General features: G+C 39.7%; 1 pseudogene; it reads left to right on the top strand.

Annotated features, from left to right (window-relative positions):
* The first annotated feature begins 3,905 nt into the window (after positions 1–3,905).
* Positions 3,906–6,702, top strand: LOC120856533 (annotated as a pseudogene).
* The last annotated feature ends 7,130 nt before the right edge of the window (positions 6,703–13,832 follow it).

Raw genomic sequence — 13,832 nt, 5'->3', positions numbered from 1 at the left:
GTGCGCTTATCCTGAGGGCAGGAACTGACATATTTTTTCATTCCCAGCTCAGAAAGTCCGTTGCCAGTATTCCATGCTAAGTACACATTTGGTATTTGGGGAAAATATGGACATTATAAGCATACAGACTTGAGTACCTACCCTGACCTCAGTCAGCACTAGACATATCCATATTTGCCAGTTTCTTAAGCATTCTGAGGTTGATTTCCTTCATTTTTGAATAATAATATACAGGTTGAAGGTTTGTTGCAAGGAGTAAATAATGTGACAATTGTGCAATAATGCTTTATTATCTCTTAATATAGTGCTTAAGATTGATGATATTGAATAAATATAGTTCTATTCTTTTCTTCCCTTTATGATTCCTGTTTATACTTAATTCATGATTTCCTATGAAAACTCAGTGACTTGCATTAACGTCCCTGATTTTGGCCCAGGACAGTCCTCCATTACTGATTCTTGGTTCCTGACTCTAGGCCTCACATACTTGCTCTATAGCCATGATCCGCTCCCCTCCCTACCCCACCCCAGACTCCCTCATTTCCAGGACGTATACTCTAGAAGTACTTCCACCACTCTGTCTATCCTTACTTGCTCCACGTTCCCCTCCATTTTTGATCCAACCATCTGGGTACTGACACTATGACAAGTCCTGGCCTTTAACTTCCCATTTCTCACATTGCTTAGTGTCTTTATGACCTGTTCTGGGAATGTCTTCCTTCATCAACTCCATTCCACATTCAAAACTGTCTTTAAAGTGCAGTTCAAATATTACCTCTTCCAGAAAGGCAACTCTCATCTTAGAAACAAAGAACAACTTAATCCTAAATTGACATCTGGAAAGCGATCCATTCCCAAGTCTTAGATGTGTCATTGTTACTGATGTGTTTGTTGCCTTGCACTAGGTAGGCAGCATCACCCAGGGAAGACCTCTGCAGACTTTGAAGCTTGGGTGATTAGAGATTAAATCCAGAATCAGTAATCCTGTGTAACACTGTGTTAGTTACTTCATTTCCTTGTGACTTAATTTCCTTGTAACTGAAATTGAAAGAACGCTTACCTTAGAGTGTCTCTCTGAGGATTAGAGATGATACAGATGAAACATCTAGAGTTCCTGAGATAAAATAAGTCCCTCTTCAATGATTATTGTTGTTAATGGATTTGTGTGTGTGTGTCTTATTCCTTCTCATATTGCCTTGCATTTGTCTGCAATGTTTAATCAATGTTGAATTTGTTATAATTTCTCAGACTGAGACTTTTATTTGTATCCTTTTAGTAAATCCAACTCTTGTCTTCCCTGATTAAATACCTAATATATCGTTGCTATGCATATATTAGGCCTGAACAATTTCAAAATGGATAGATGAATGATCCAGTTTATATATATGAATGAAATCACTATTTTTATTGTCATGTCTAAGTACTAACAATTTGAGCTCATAAAACATAGAACGACTAAAATTAAGCACCTAAATCTTGAGACAATATGAAGATGGCCTTTGGAATTAAGATTTGTTTACATGTAATATTATTTTATTTTGATATTGTCTGCATTTATTTACTAATATTTTATTTGTTGATATTTTATACTACTTCATAAAATTTTTATCAACCAATTTTTTAAATGTATGAGTAGCATTATATGTATGAGACTATATGTATGACTATATATGTATATAGTATAATATATGTATGTACATATATACATATATATTTACAACAGTGATATTTAAAATAACTTATTCAGAATTTTTTATTTGTTCATTTGAACCCAGCTTCATCCAAACACCTGATAAAAATACCAAAGGACATTACCACATACATATATCATGGAGATAAATAGAAATATCAAAGGTGTGGTAATTCCCCTCATATACTCTAATTCATGTAATGAGGTTATAGTAAGGAAAATTATACATTTCCTGACACAGAAAGTAGAGCTAGTGAGTTTTCTACATAGTACATATCTATATATTAATGGCATGTATATCTTAGCTTTGTGTATCATCCATAGCTCTCGGGTGAGTTGTTACTAAATAACTCTATGCCTCTTATCTATTTTTACTAGATCAATATCTCCTATGTCACACTTTGACCTCCTAGAGTTAACAGCATTGAACCTATATGACAGATAATAATGGAATATTCTTTTTATTGCCGTGAAAAGAAAAAGAAATACTAAAGGGATTAACACACAGTGCAATTGCTTATTAAGTGACTCAAAATCACTTGCTATGTACAGTATATTACGTGTAAGGTGTGTATGTACTCAGTCATGTCCAATTCTTTGAGACCCCATAGACTGCAGCCTGCCAGGCTCTTGTGCCCATGCGGTTTCCCAGGCAAGAATACTGGATTAGGTTGCCATTCTCTTCTCCAGGGATTGAACCCATGTCTCTCATGTCTCTTGCATTGGCAAGTGGGTTCTTCACCAATAGCACCACCTGGGAAGCCCTAATAGACTACAGGATGGTGTAAACATGGGGCTTCCTGGGTGGCGATAGTGGTAAAGAACCCACTTGCCAGTGCAGGAGATGTAAGAGACTCGGGTCAGTCCCTGGGCTGGGAAGATCCCCTGGAGAAGGGACTGGCAACCTGCTCCAGTGCTCTTGCCTGGGAAATCCCACGGAGAGAGGAGCCTGGTGGGTTACAGTCCACAGGGTCGCAAAGAGTCGGACACGACCGAAGCGATTTGGCATGTACACATGCATAGTCTATTAAGCATATGATAGCATCTGTCTATATATATAAATAAACCTTAATTTAAAAATGACTTACTGATAAAACATGAAAACCATCATGAGCCTTCAGCAAGTTGAAAATATTTTTGCCGGAGGATTTGAAATATTGTGAGAATTACCAAAATGTGACAGAGACATGAAGTGAGCAAATGCTTTTGGAAAAATAACACCCATAGACTTGCTAGACACAGGGTTGTCACAGACCATTAATATCTAAAAACTGTAATACAGTGAAACAAGGTGTGTCTGTGTTCATTCGATGGAATAGTACACAGCAATGAGATGAACAAATTGTAAGTACATGGATAAATTTACAAACATAAAATTGAGCAACAGAAGCCAAGAACATATTCTGTATGATTTCATTCATGTGAAATTCAGAAGACACTTAAAACTATAGTGTTTAAGAATACAAGCTTAAGGAAGTGTTTACCATACAAGGCATGATAATGATTACCTTTTGGGGATAGTAATTAAAAGGTAGTAAATGGCAACCCACTCCAGTGTTCTTGCCTGGAGAATCCGGGACAGGGGAGCCTGGTGGGCTGCCGTCTATGGGGTCGCACAGAGTCGGACAGGACTGAAGTGACTCAGCAGCAGCAGCAACTGTTACCAAACTTGCAAAAATAAAAGTATCACATGGAAATACTGTAAACAATTGTATGCCAGCAAATTAGATAATTTAGAGGAAATGACCAAATTCCTAGAAATACAAGTTACCAAAACTGACTCAAGAAAAAAATAGAAAATTTGAGTAGACCTATAACAAAAAGAATGAAATAGTAATTTAAAGACTTCCCACAAAGCAAAGCTCAGAATTAGATAACTTGACAGGTGAATTTTATCAAACATTTAAATAGGAATTAATAGCAACCCTTCACAAACTTTTCCAAAAAACAAAGGGAGAAGGAACTCATTCTATTGAGTCAATGTTACCCAGATACCAAAATCAGTCAAAGATATCAAAAGAAAAGTCCCATGTCCCATATACTTCCCTGATCCACATCAGAAGTGTAGCCAACAGATCACATAACCAGAATCTAGAGCACAAACTGCATAAGTCAGAGCATACTCTCTGGCTCTGCCCTGCCCCCACAGACCTCCCCTCATCCTTGTACAGTCCAGGGGCTGAGAACCCTGGCACCTTGTGTACTCTCTACAGCCATGGAGAACCTCTACTACCTTGGGAACCTGTATAAGAAAGCCATATTGAGCAATAATGTGCAGAACTGGAAGAGGCAGAGGGCAAATAAAGGCACCTATCAAGCTCAATGTTGACAGAAACAAGGGCCAGGTGGTAGAAACCAGAGGAGGGTTTTGTGGTTGCAGAGTTTCATTGACAGGCTTATCTGGAGCAGTAAAGACCACAGTGAGCATGGTTTTGGAGGAGTACTTGGCTTGCCAGGATACCATGCTACACTTTGGATGGTGACAACATTCATCAAGGTCTCAATAAAAACCTTGGCTTTAGTCTTGAACAGAGATGGAAATGTTTGATGAGTTGCAGAGGTTACTAAGCTGTTTACAGGTGCTGGCTTAGTGTGCATCACATATTTTATACCACCTTATACTTGAGATCTTGGGCTCCAAAATCACTGCAGATGGTGAATCACTGCAGTTCCCTTGGAAGGAAAGCTATGACAAACCTAGACAGTATATTAAAAAGTAGAGACATCACTTTGCCAACAAAGATCTGTATTGTCAAAGCTATGGTTTTTCCAGTAGCCATGTACCAATGTGACAGCTGGACCATACAGAAGGCTAAGAGCTGAAGAATTGAGGCTTTCCAATTGTAGTGCTTGAGAGGATGCTAGAGTCCCCTGGACAAGAAGAAGGTCAAGTAAGCCAATCCTAAAGGAAATCAAACCTGAACATTCCCTGGAAGGACTGATGCTGAAGCTGAGGCTCCAGTACTTGGACCACCGATGCCAAGAGCTGACTCACTGGAAAAGATTCTGATGCTGGGAGAGACTGAAGCCAAAAGGAGAAGGGGGTGGCAGCGGGTTAGATGGTTATATAGCATTACCAACTCAAAGGACGTGGGTTTGTGTGGACTTCAAGAGATAATGGGACAGGGGAACCTGGTGAGGTACAGTCCATGAGATAGCAGAGTCAGACACAACTTAGCAACAGAACAACAACAGCAACAATACTCAAGATCACCACAAGTGAAGCCGCTCAGTCATGTCCAACACTATGTGACCCATGTACTGTAGTCTACCAGGCTCTCCATCCATGGGATTTTCCAGGCAAGAATACTGGAGTGGGTTGCCATTTCCTTCTCCAGGAGATCTTCCCAACCCAGGGACTGAACCCTGGTCTCCCGCATTGTAGGCAGATGCTTTACCGCCTTAGCCACCAGGGAAGTCAACCTCAGTAGGGGCGTCCTGTGTTGGCTTAAGCTGTCAAGGTCAGAATCCAAAGGTGGATTCTTGGCTGGAGGGAGCATCTTGTCCTGGGTCCTGCCCTAGGAAAATCACCAGGGAAGTGAAGACCCTCTCAGCTGCAGGGCCCCTGGACTCCTAAGGCTGCTTGGTGCTGGCTGCTGGGGTTCCCTTCTAACCAGTCGATCTGGGCCACCACAGGCTAGCTGGAGGCAGCTGCCACCATTTCCACCAACAAGAAACAGGTGGGCCACACCCTGGCTAGAAAGAAAGAAAGTGAAGTTGCTCAGTTGTGTCCAACTCTTTGCAACCCTACGGACTGTAGCCTACCAGGCTCCTCTGTCCATGGAATTTTCCAGGCAAGAGTACTGGAGTGGGTTCCCATTTCCCTCTCCAGGGGATCATCCCAACCCAGGGATCGAACCTGGGCCCCGCATTGTAGGCAGATCCTTTACCATCTGAGCCACCAGGGAAGGTGTTCTTTTTCAAGATCACCATATTGCATGGCAAATTCCTCAGGGTGTGTTTGCCTTTTTTTTTTTTTTTTGGAAGTATTTGTTGATGCTTCCCTGTATGTTTGTGAACAGAGCTATTAAAGGATTCTAACAAAAACCACAGGCTAGAGAATTAAAGATTTCATTTGAATCAGTTCTGAATGTTAAAAGACCAAAGGCCCCTGAACTGATGCTGAAAATAGACTTGTGATAGAAATGATTGTATGCAGTAAGAGTTATGGAACTTCTCTGGGAACAGGGTGTTGTACCTGTGACATCCTGTGTGTGCCAGGAAATAAACTTCATTTGGCAAAAACAGATGGAGAAAAATTACAGCATTAAAAATTAATAAAGTGGACATGCAGTGACTACAGGTTTTGGCAGAAGGTTGGCCCAGCCCATTGAATGGTTTTATGATAGAGAGGCAGAACTTGCAAAACTTTCATTTTGATTGTCTTCTGGATGGGGGTGTCATTTTAATTTGTCAGTGCCTGTAGTTCTGACAGCTACTCAAAAAGATAAATGCTGGACATCTGGACAGCATTTTCCCCAATGTAGAAGGGTCACTGTTTGGCTCTTCTTCACAATACTGAGCTTTTTTTTTTTTTTTTTTAACACAGGAAGAAAGAGCACTGTGTTAGACAGGAAGGAACAGCATTCAGGACCACCCCTACATCAAGATTGTTTTACAGAAAGGAGATTGGCTGATATAAGGAGACCTTCAAGTCTTTGACCAAATTTATTGGAATGAATGATCTTGATCAGTATTCCACTCTTACTGAGCTAAAGCAGATGTTTAAAGACATGAATGCTGATGCTGTCTTTGTATTTAATTACAAAACCTAGTGTACAACGGACATGCTCTTTTAATGCGGGATACTTAAAAGCAACTTCTAGAGAGGGCCTACAGGTTCCCTGTCTTTCTCCTTCACCCTGTTGGTGGCTGGACAAAAGATAATAATGTTCCTTTGATATGGCACATGAAGCAGCAAGCTGAACTGCTGGAGGAAAAAATCATGAATTCTGAAACAGCAGTGGTGACCATCTTCTATCAAGCATGCTGGGCCAAATGTGGTCCAGTAGCTTTGCAGATTCTTCTCTGCAGTCTGGAATCAAGATTGCTGGGAGAAATATCAATAACTTCAGATATGCAGATGACACCACCCTATGGCAGAAAGTGAAGAGGAACTAAAATGCCTCTTGATAAAAGTGAAAGTGGAGAGTGAAAAAGTTGGCCTAAAGCTCAACATTCAGAAAACAAAGATCATGGCATCTGGTTCCATCACTTCATGGGAAATAGATGGGCAAACAGTGGAAACAGTGTCAGACTTTCTTTTTGGGGGCTCCAAAATCACCAAGATGGTGATTGCAGTCATGAAATTAAAAATGCTTACTCCTTGCAAGGAAAGTTATGACCAACCTAGATAGCATATTCAAAAGCAGAGACACTACTTTGCCAACAAAGGTCTGTCTAGTCAAGGCTATGGTTTTTCCAGTAGTCATGTATGGATTTAAGAGTTGGACTGTGAAGAAAGTTGAGCACTGAAGAATTGATGCTTTTGAACTGTGGTGTTGGAGAGGACTCTTGAGAGTCCCTCAGACTGCAAGGAGATCCAACCAGTCCATTCTAAAGGGGATCGGTCCTGGGTGTTCTTTAGAAGGAATGATGCTAAAGCTGAAACCCCAGTACTTTGGCCACCTCATGCAAAGAGTTGACTCATTGGAAAAGACTCTGATGCTGGGAGGGATTAAGGGCAGGAGGAGAAGGGGACAACAGAGGATGAGATGGCTGGATGGCATCACAGACTCGATGGACGTGAGTTTGAGTGAACTCCAGGAGTTGATGATGGACAGGGAGGCCTGGTGTACTGCAATTCATGGGGTCGCAAAGAGTCAGACATGACAGAGCGACTGAACTGAACTGAACTGAACTGAGCATTGCAGAACACTGATGGTTTCAAGAGTCAATGTTTATAATGTTGAATGAGACTACTGGCATATCTCATCCAGAAAACAGGGATGGGTCTTTAAAAGCCAACTCACTGTAGCAATTGTAGCAAGAAAAAGAAATGCAAGAAGGCAAAATGGTTGTCTGAGGAGGCCTTACAAATAGCTAAGAAAAGAAGAGAAGCTAAAGATAAAGGAGAAAGGGAAAGATAAACCCAACTGAATGTAATGTTCCAAAGAATGGCAAGGAGAGATAAGAAAGCCTTCTTAAGTGAACAATGCAAAGAAATAGAAGAAAACAATAGAATGGGAAAGACTAGAGATCTCTTCAAGAAAATTAGAGACACCAAGGAAATATTTCATGCAAAGATGGGCACAATAATGGACAAAAGTAGCAAGGACCTAACAAGCAAAAGAGTGTGTGAAAAGGTGGCAAGAATACACAGAAGAACTATACAAAAAAGGTCTTAATGACCCAGATAACCATGATAGATAACCATGTCACTCACCTAGAGCCAGACTTGCTGGAGTGTGAAGCTAAGTGGGCTTTGGGAAGCATTACTCAAACAAAACCACTAGTGGAGGTAATGGAATTCCAGCTGAGCTATTTCAAATTCTAAAAGATGATGCTGTGAAAGTGCTGCACTCAATATGCCAGCAAATTTGGGAAACTCAGCAGTGGCCACAGGACTGGAAAAGTTCAGTTTTCACCCCAATCCTAAAGAAGGGCAATGCCAAAGAATGTTCGAACTACTGCACAGTTGCACTCATTTCACAAGCTAGCAAAGCAGTACTAAAAATCCTTCAAGCTAGGCTTCAATAGTAAATGAACCAAAAACTTTCAAATGACAAGTTGGATTTAGAAAAGGCAGAGGAACCAAAGATCTAATTGCCAGCTTCCTCTAGATCATGGAAAAAGCCAGGGAATTCCTGGAAAACATCTACTTCTGCTTCATTGACTACACTAAAGACATTGTGTGGATCACAACAAAGTGGAAATTTGAAAAACAGAATGGGTCAAAACTGGGCAAGGAGTACATCAAGGCTGTATATTGTCACCCTGCTTATTTAACTTCTATGCAGGGTACATCATGAAAAATGCTGAGCTGGATGAAGCTCAAACTGGAATCAAGATTGACAGAAATATCAAGAACTTCAGATATGCAGATGCAGATGCTACCACCCTAATGGCAAAAAGTGAAGAGGAACCAAAGAGCCTCTATATGAAGGAGAAAGGAAAGTGAGAAAGCTGGCTTAAAATTCAAACTAAGATCGTAGTATCTTGATCCATCTCTTCATGGCAAATAGATGGGAGAAAACGGAAACAGTGACACACTTTGTTTTCTTGGGCTCCAAAATCACTGGACTGCAGCCACAAAATTAAAATATGCTTGCTCCTTGGAAGAAAAGCTATGACAAACCTAGACAGCATATTAAAAAGCAGAGACATCACTTTGTCAACAAAGGTCTCTATAGTCAAAGCCATGGTTTTTCCAGTAGCCACGTACGGATGTGAGAATTGGACCATAAAGGCTGAGGACTGAAGAACTGATGCTTTTGAGCTGTGGTGCTGGAGAAGACTCTTGAGAGTCCCTTGGACTGCAAAGAGATCAGACCAATCAATCCTAAATGAAGTTAATCCTGAATATTCATTGGAAGGACTGATGCTGAAGCTGAAGCTCCTATATTTTGGCAACCTGATGAGAAGACCTGACTCACTGGAAAAGACCCTGATATTGGGAAGGACTGAGGGCAGGAGAAGGGGACAACAGAGGATGAAATGTTTGGATGGCATCATCAACTCAATGGACATGAGTTTGAGCAAACTGCAGGAGATAGTAAAGGACAGGGAAGCCTGGCATGTTGCAGTCCATGGAATTGCAGAGTTGGATATGACTGGGCGACTGAAGAACCACAGCAATGTGGAAAATGGATTGGAGAGTACAAAGAGAGGAAATTAGAATGGAAAGGAAGCAATTGCAACAGATAAGACTCCAGATGATAAGTGTTGGACTGAAGTACTGGTAGTAATAACATAGAAACAAATTAATTTGACAAGTATTTTGGAGGCAGCTTCATAATGTATTGAATGTCGGTTACTTAAAGCTAAGGGAAAGGTGAGAAAAATGACTTTATGTTTTCTGATTAGTAAACAAGATGGATAGTTGATTCAACAACAAGAAAAAGAACACTGGAGAAGAAACTGTTTGTAGAGGAGGGTTTGGAGAAAGATAGATCACAGTATACAACTAAATCTATTGAATTTAAGTACCAAAGGTGAAATAGACCTGTCAAGAGACAGGAGATGAGTTTATGTGCAAGCAAGAAACAGAGATGACAGAAACTGGAGGTCCTACTGAGTAAGGTGAAAAGGTTTTGTTTTTTTCTTAGTAGCTTGGTTCCATTTCTACAGATCTGTCTGCTAATTCTCATTCTGCAATTGTATCTTTCTGTTCCTTGAAATCAAAGAATCTTTGAATAATAGTCAAGATATCTTTCCCTCTTCAGCCTCTCAGGTCAAAATATCTATGCAGTATTTGTGGTAGAAATGTTTCAGGAACAGGTGAAAATAAAATAAAAGCCTCTAAACTCCAAATTATTTAAACAACAAAGAGGCTTACTGACTTAAATAACTGAAAAGTCAAAATAAGTCTCGATCTCACACCTCAGATGAACTCTCCAAGGATCTTCTTTCTCATATCCTCTCCACTCTGGTCCTCTGGTGGCTGTATCCCCGTTCTGCCCTGGTAGCCCTCTGGGAGTTCGAGGTTCTTCTGACAGTTTCAGCAGAATGTTTGCAGCAGTTCTTCATCCTCAGGGAAGTGAGAATCCTCTTACAGTAGCTGTTATACATCAGTTTCCTTTCACTGGCCTGAACATTTATTGGTTTCCCTGGTGGCTAGATGATAAAGAACCTGCCTGACAATGTTGGAGATGTGGGTTCAATCCCTGAGTCAGGAAGATCTTCTGGAGAAGGAAATGGCAACCAACTCCAGTATTCTTGTCTGGGTAATCGGCGAGCTTTAGTGATTGGGGTCGCAAAAGAGTCAAACATAACTTACTAACTAAACAACAACTATTTCAATCCCTGTGACAAGATTAACAAATATTCCTTATTTTGTAATGGGATTATATCTCATGCATCATACATTGACAATATCAAAGTCGAAATGCATTTAATACACCTAGTATAAGAAAAATCATATCTTAGCTTCAGTTCAGTTCAGTCGCTCAGTCGTGTCTGACTGTTTGCGACCCGATGAATCACAGCAGGCCATGCCTCCCTGTCCATCACCAACTCCCGGAGTTCACTCAAACTCATGTCCATTAAGTCGGTGATACCATCAAGCCATTTCATCCTCTGTTGTACCCTTCTCTTTTTGCCCCCAATCCCTCCCAGCATCAGAGTCTTTTCCAATGAGTCAACTCTTTGCATGAGGTGGCCAAAGTATTAGAGTTTCAGCTTTAGCATCAGTCCTTCCAATGAACACCCAGGATTGATCTCCTTTAGAATGAACTGGTTGGATGTCCTTGCAGTCCAAGGGACTCTCAAGAGTCTTCTCCAACACCACAGTTCAAAAACATAAATTCTTCAGTGCTCAGCTTTCTTCACAGTCCAACTCTCACATCCATTCATGACCACTAGAAAAACCATAGCCTTGACTAGATGAACCTTTGTTGGCAAAGTAATGTCTCTGCTTTTTAAAATGCTGTCTAGCTTGGTCATAACTTTCCTTCCAAGGAGTAAGCATTTTTAATTTCATGACTGCAATCACCATCTCCACTGATTTTGGAGCCCCCCAAAATAAAGTCTGACACTGTTTCCACTGTTTCCCCATCTATTTCCCATGAAGTGATGGGACCAGATGCCATGATCTTCGTTTTCTGAATGTTGAGCTTTAAGCCAACTTTTTCACTATCCTCTTTCACTTTCATCAAGAAGCTTTTTAGTTCCTCTTCAGTTTCTGCCATAAGGGTGGTGTCATCTGCATATCTGAGGTTATTTATATTTCTCCCGGCAACCTTGATTCCAGCTTATGCTTCTTCCTAACCCGCATATAGGTTTCTCAAGAGGCAGGTCAGGTGGTCTGGAATTCCCATCTCTTTCAGAATTTTTCACAGTTTATTATGATCCACACAGTCAAAGGCTTTGGCATAGTCAATAAAGCAGAAATAGATGTTTTTCTGGAACTCTCTTGCTTTTTCCATGATCCAGCAGATGTTGGCAATTTGATCTTTGGTTCCTCTGCTTTTTCTAAATCCATCTTGAACATCTGGAAGTTCACAGTACACGTATTGCTGAAGCCTGTCTTGGAGAATTGTGAGCATTACTTTACAAGCTTGTGAGATGAGTGCAATTGTGCGGTAGTTTGAGCATTCTTTGGCATTGCCTTTCTTTGGGATTGAAATGAAAACTGACCTTTTCCAGTCCTGTGGCCACTGCTGAGTTTTCCAAATTTTCTGGCATATTGAGTGCAGCACTTTCACAGTATCATCTTTCAGGATTTGAAATAGCTCAACTGAAATTCCATCACCTCCACTAGCTTTGTTCATAGCAATGCTTTCTAAGGTCCACTTGACTTCACATTCCAGAATATCTGGCTCTAGGTGAGTGATCACACCATCGTGATTATCTGGGTCATGAAGATCTTTTTTGTACAGTTGTTCTGTGTGTTCTTAGCCTAGCATAGTTTAAACAAGGTCAGAAATCATATATAAAAAAACTAATAAACAGAAACTTCAATTAAATAGAGTTGAGAGACCAGAAAAGTGATCTTTTGACTTAAGATCCTAGCCAGATACAAATATTTAGACTTCTCCTATTTCCTGGAAAGGACTCAGCCACTAAAAATCAAAGACTCTTTGTTTACTATAGCCCTCCCAACTTCCTCTTTTGAAATTATAAAGATAGTGTCTTACAGTTCCTCCATACATTTTAATCTGTTGCTATCATCATATTTAGATCTTTAATCCACACAAAATTAATTATGGTCTTTCATTAGAGACCTTTTCCTTTTGCTATATTAATAATGAAATGTCTGAATATTATTTAATCAATAGCCTATCCTCCACTGGTAGGCATTGGTTCCTCTGCCATATATAAGCTTTCTATTCAAACACTGATCTATTTCAAGTCTCTGTTCAATTCCATTGGTGTATTTATCTTTCCCAGAGCAATGCATACTGCCATTATTGTTTATAGTTTTATAGCTTATATTAAGTATTTTTATATGGAAGGAGATCTCCTTGTATTGTGCTTCTTCCAAATTATTGTGGATATTTTCATCTTTGAGATTTCCATATACATGCTTTATAATCATCCTGTCAAGTTCCATGTAGGTTAAAAAAAACAAAACAAAACAAGATTTTGATTGGAATTTTTTATTTCACTGGCTCAGATATCCAGTTTTGGTAGCGATGGAGAGGGTGAGGCTTAGATATTAATTATTGATTCTTTTTTTTTTAATCACTGAGGATTAGTCAGGATTTTAATTCTTCTGAATCACTATTGGCTAGTTACATTTCTCCAGAAAATTGAACAGTTTGTCTTAAGTTTTCAAACTTAATAACATAAGATCTTTTTAAAAATATCTTTTCTTTCTGTTTACATGGTTAGGAATTTTTCTTTGTTCATGTGCTTCTTTGATGGATTCTCTCTCTTTCTTTCTTGCTCAGTCTTGCCAGAAGGTGTCTATTTTATTAGATTTTTCAAAAAATGAGTGTCTGGCTCTGTGGATCCTCTCTATTTTATTTTTTTCTACTCAATTAATTTATCCTCTTATTATTTCATTCTTCCAACTTCTTTTCATTTTATTGTGCTGTTCTTTTTCTAACTGCTTTGAGTTGAATACTTAGGTCATCACTTTTCAAACTTTATAAGTATTAAGAGTGTTAAGGGCAGGAGGAGAAAGGAGCAGCAGAGGATGAGATGGTTGAATGGCATCACTGATTCAATGGACATGAGTCTGAGCAAATTCCAGGAGATGGTGCAGGACAGGGAAGCCTGGTGTGCTTCAGTTCATGGGGTCACAAAGAGTTGGACACAACTTACAACTGAACAACAACAACAAATAAGAATATTAAAATTATTTTAAGTAATGGATATTTCATCAATTTTCAATCCTAGATATTTTCTGATGTTCATCATTATTCCTGTTTAGAAACAAACATTATTTGAAAGGGTCTTTTATTATAATTTCCAAGTTCAGTTCAGTCCACTCAGTTGTGTCCGACTCTTTGCGACCCCATGAACCACAGCATGTCAG

This window comes from Oryx dammah, unplaced genomic scaffold, assembly GCF_014754425.2.
Source record: "Oryx dammah isolate SB20612 unplaced genomic scaffold, SCBI_Odam_1.1 HiC_scaffold_28, whole genome shotgun sequence".
In the NCBI taxonomy this organism is placed as follows: domain Eukaryota; kingdom Metazoa; phylum Chordata; class Mammalia; order Artiodactyla; family Bovidae; genus Oryx; species Oryx dammah.
The sequence above is the reverse complement of the archived record's forward strand: the minus strand, read 5'-3'. Positions and strand labels throughout refer to the sequence as shown.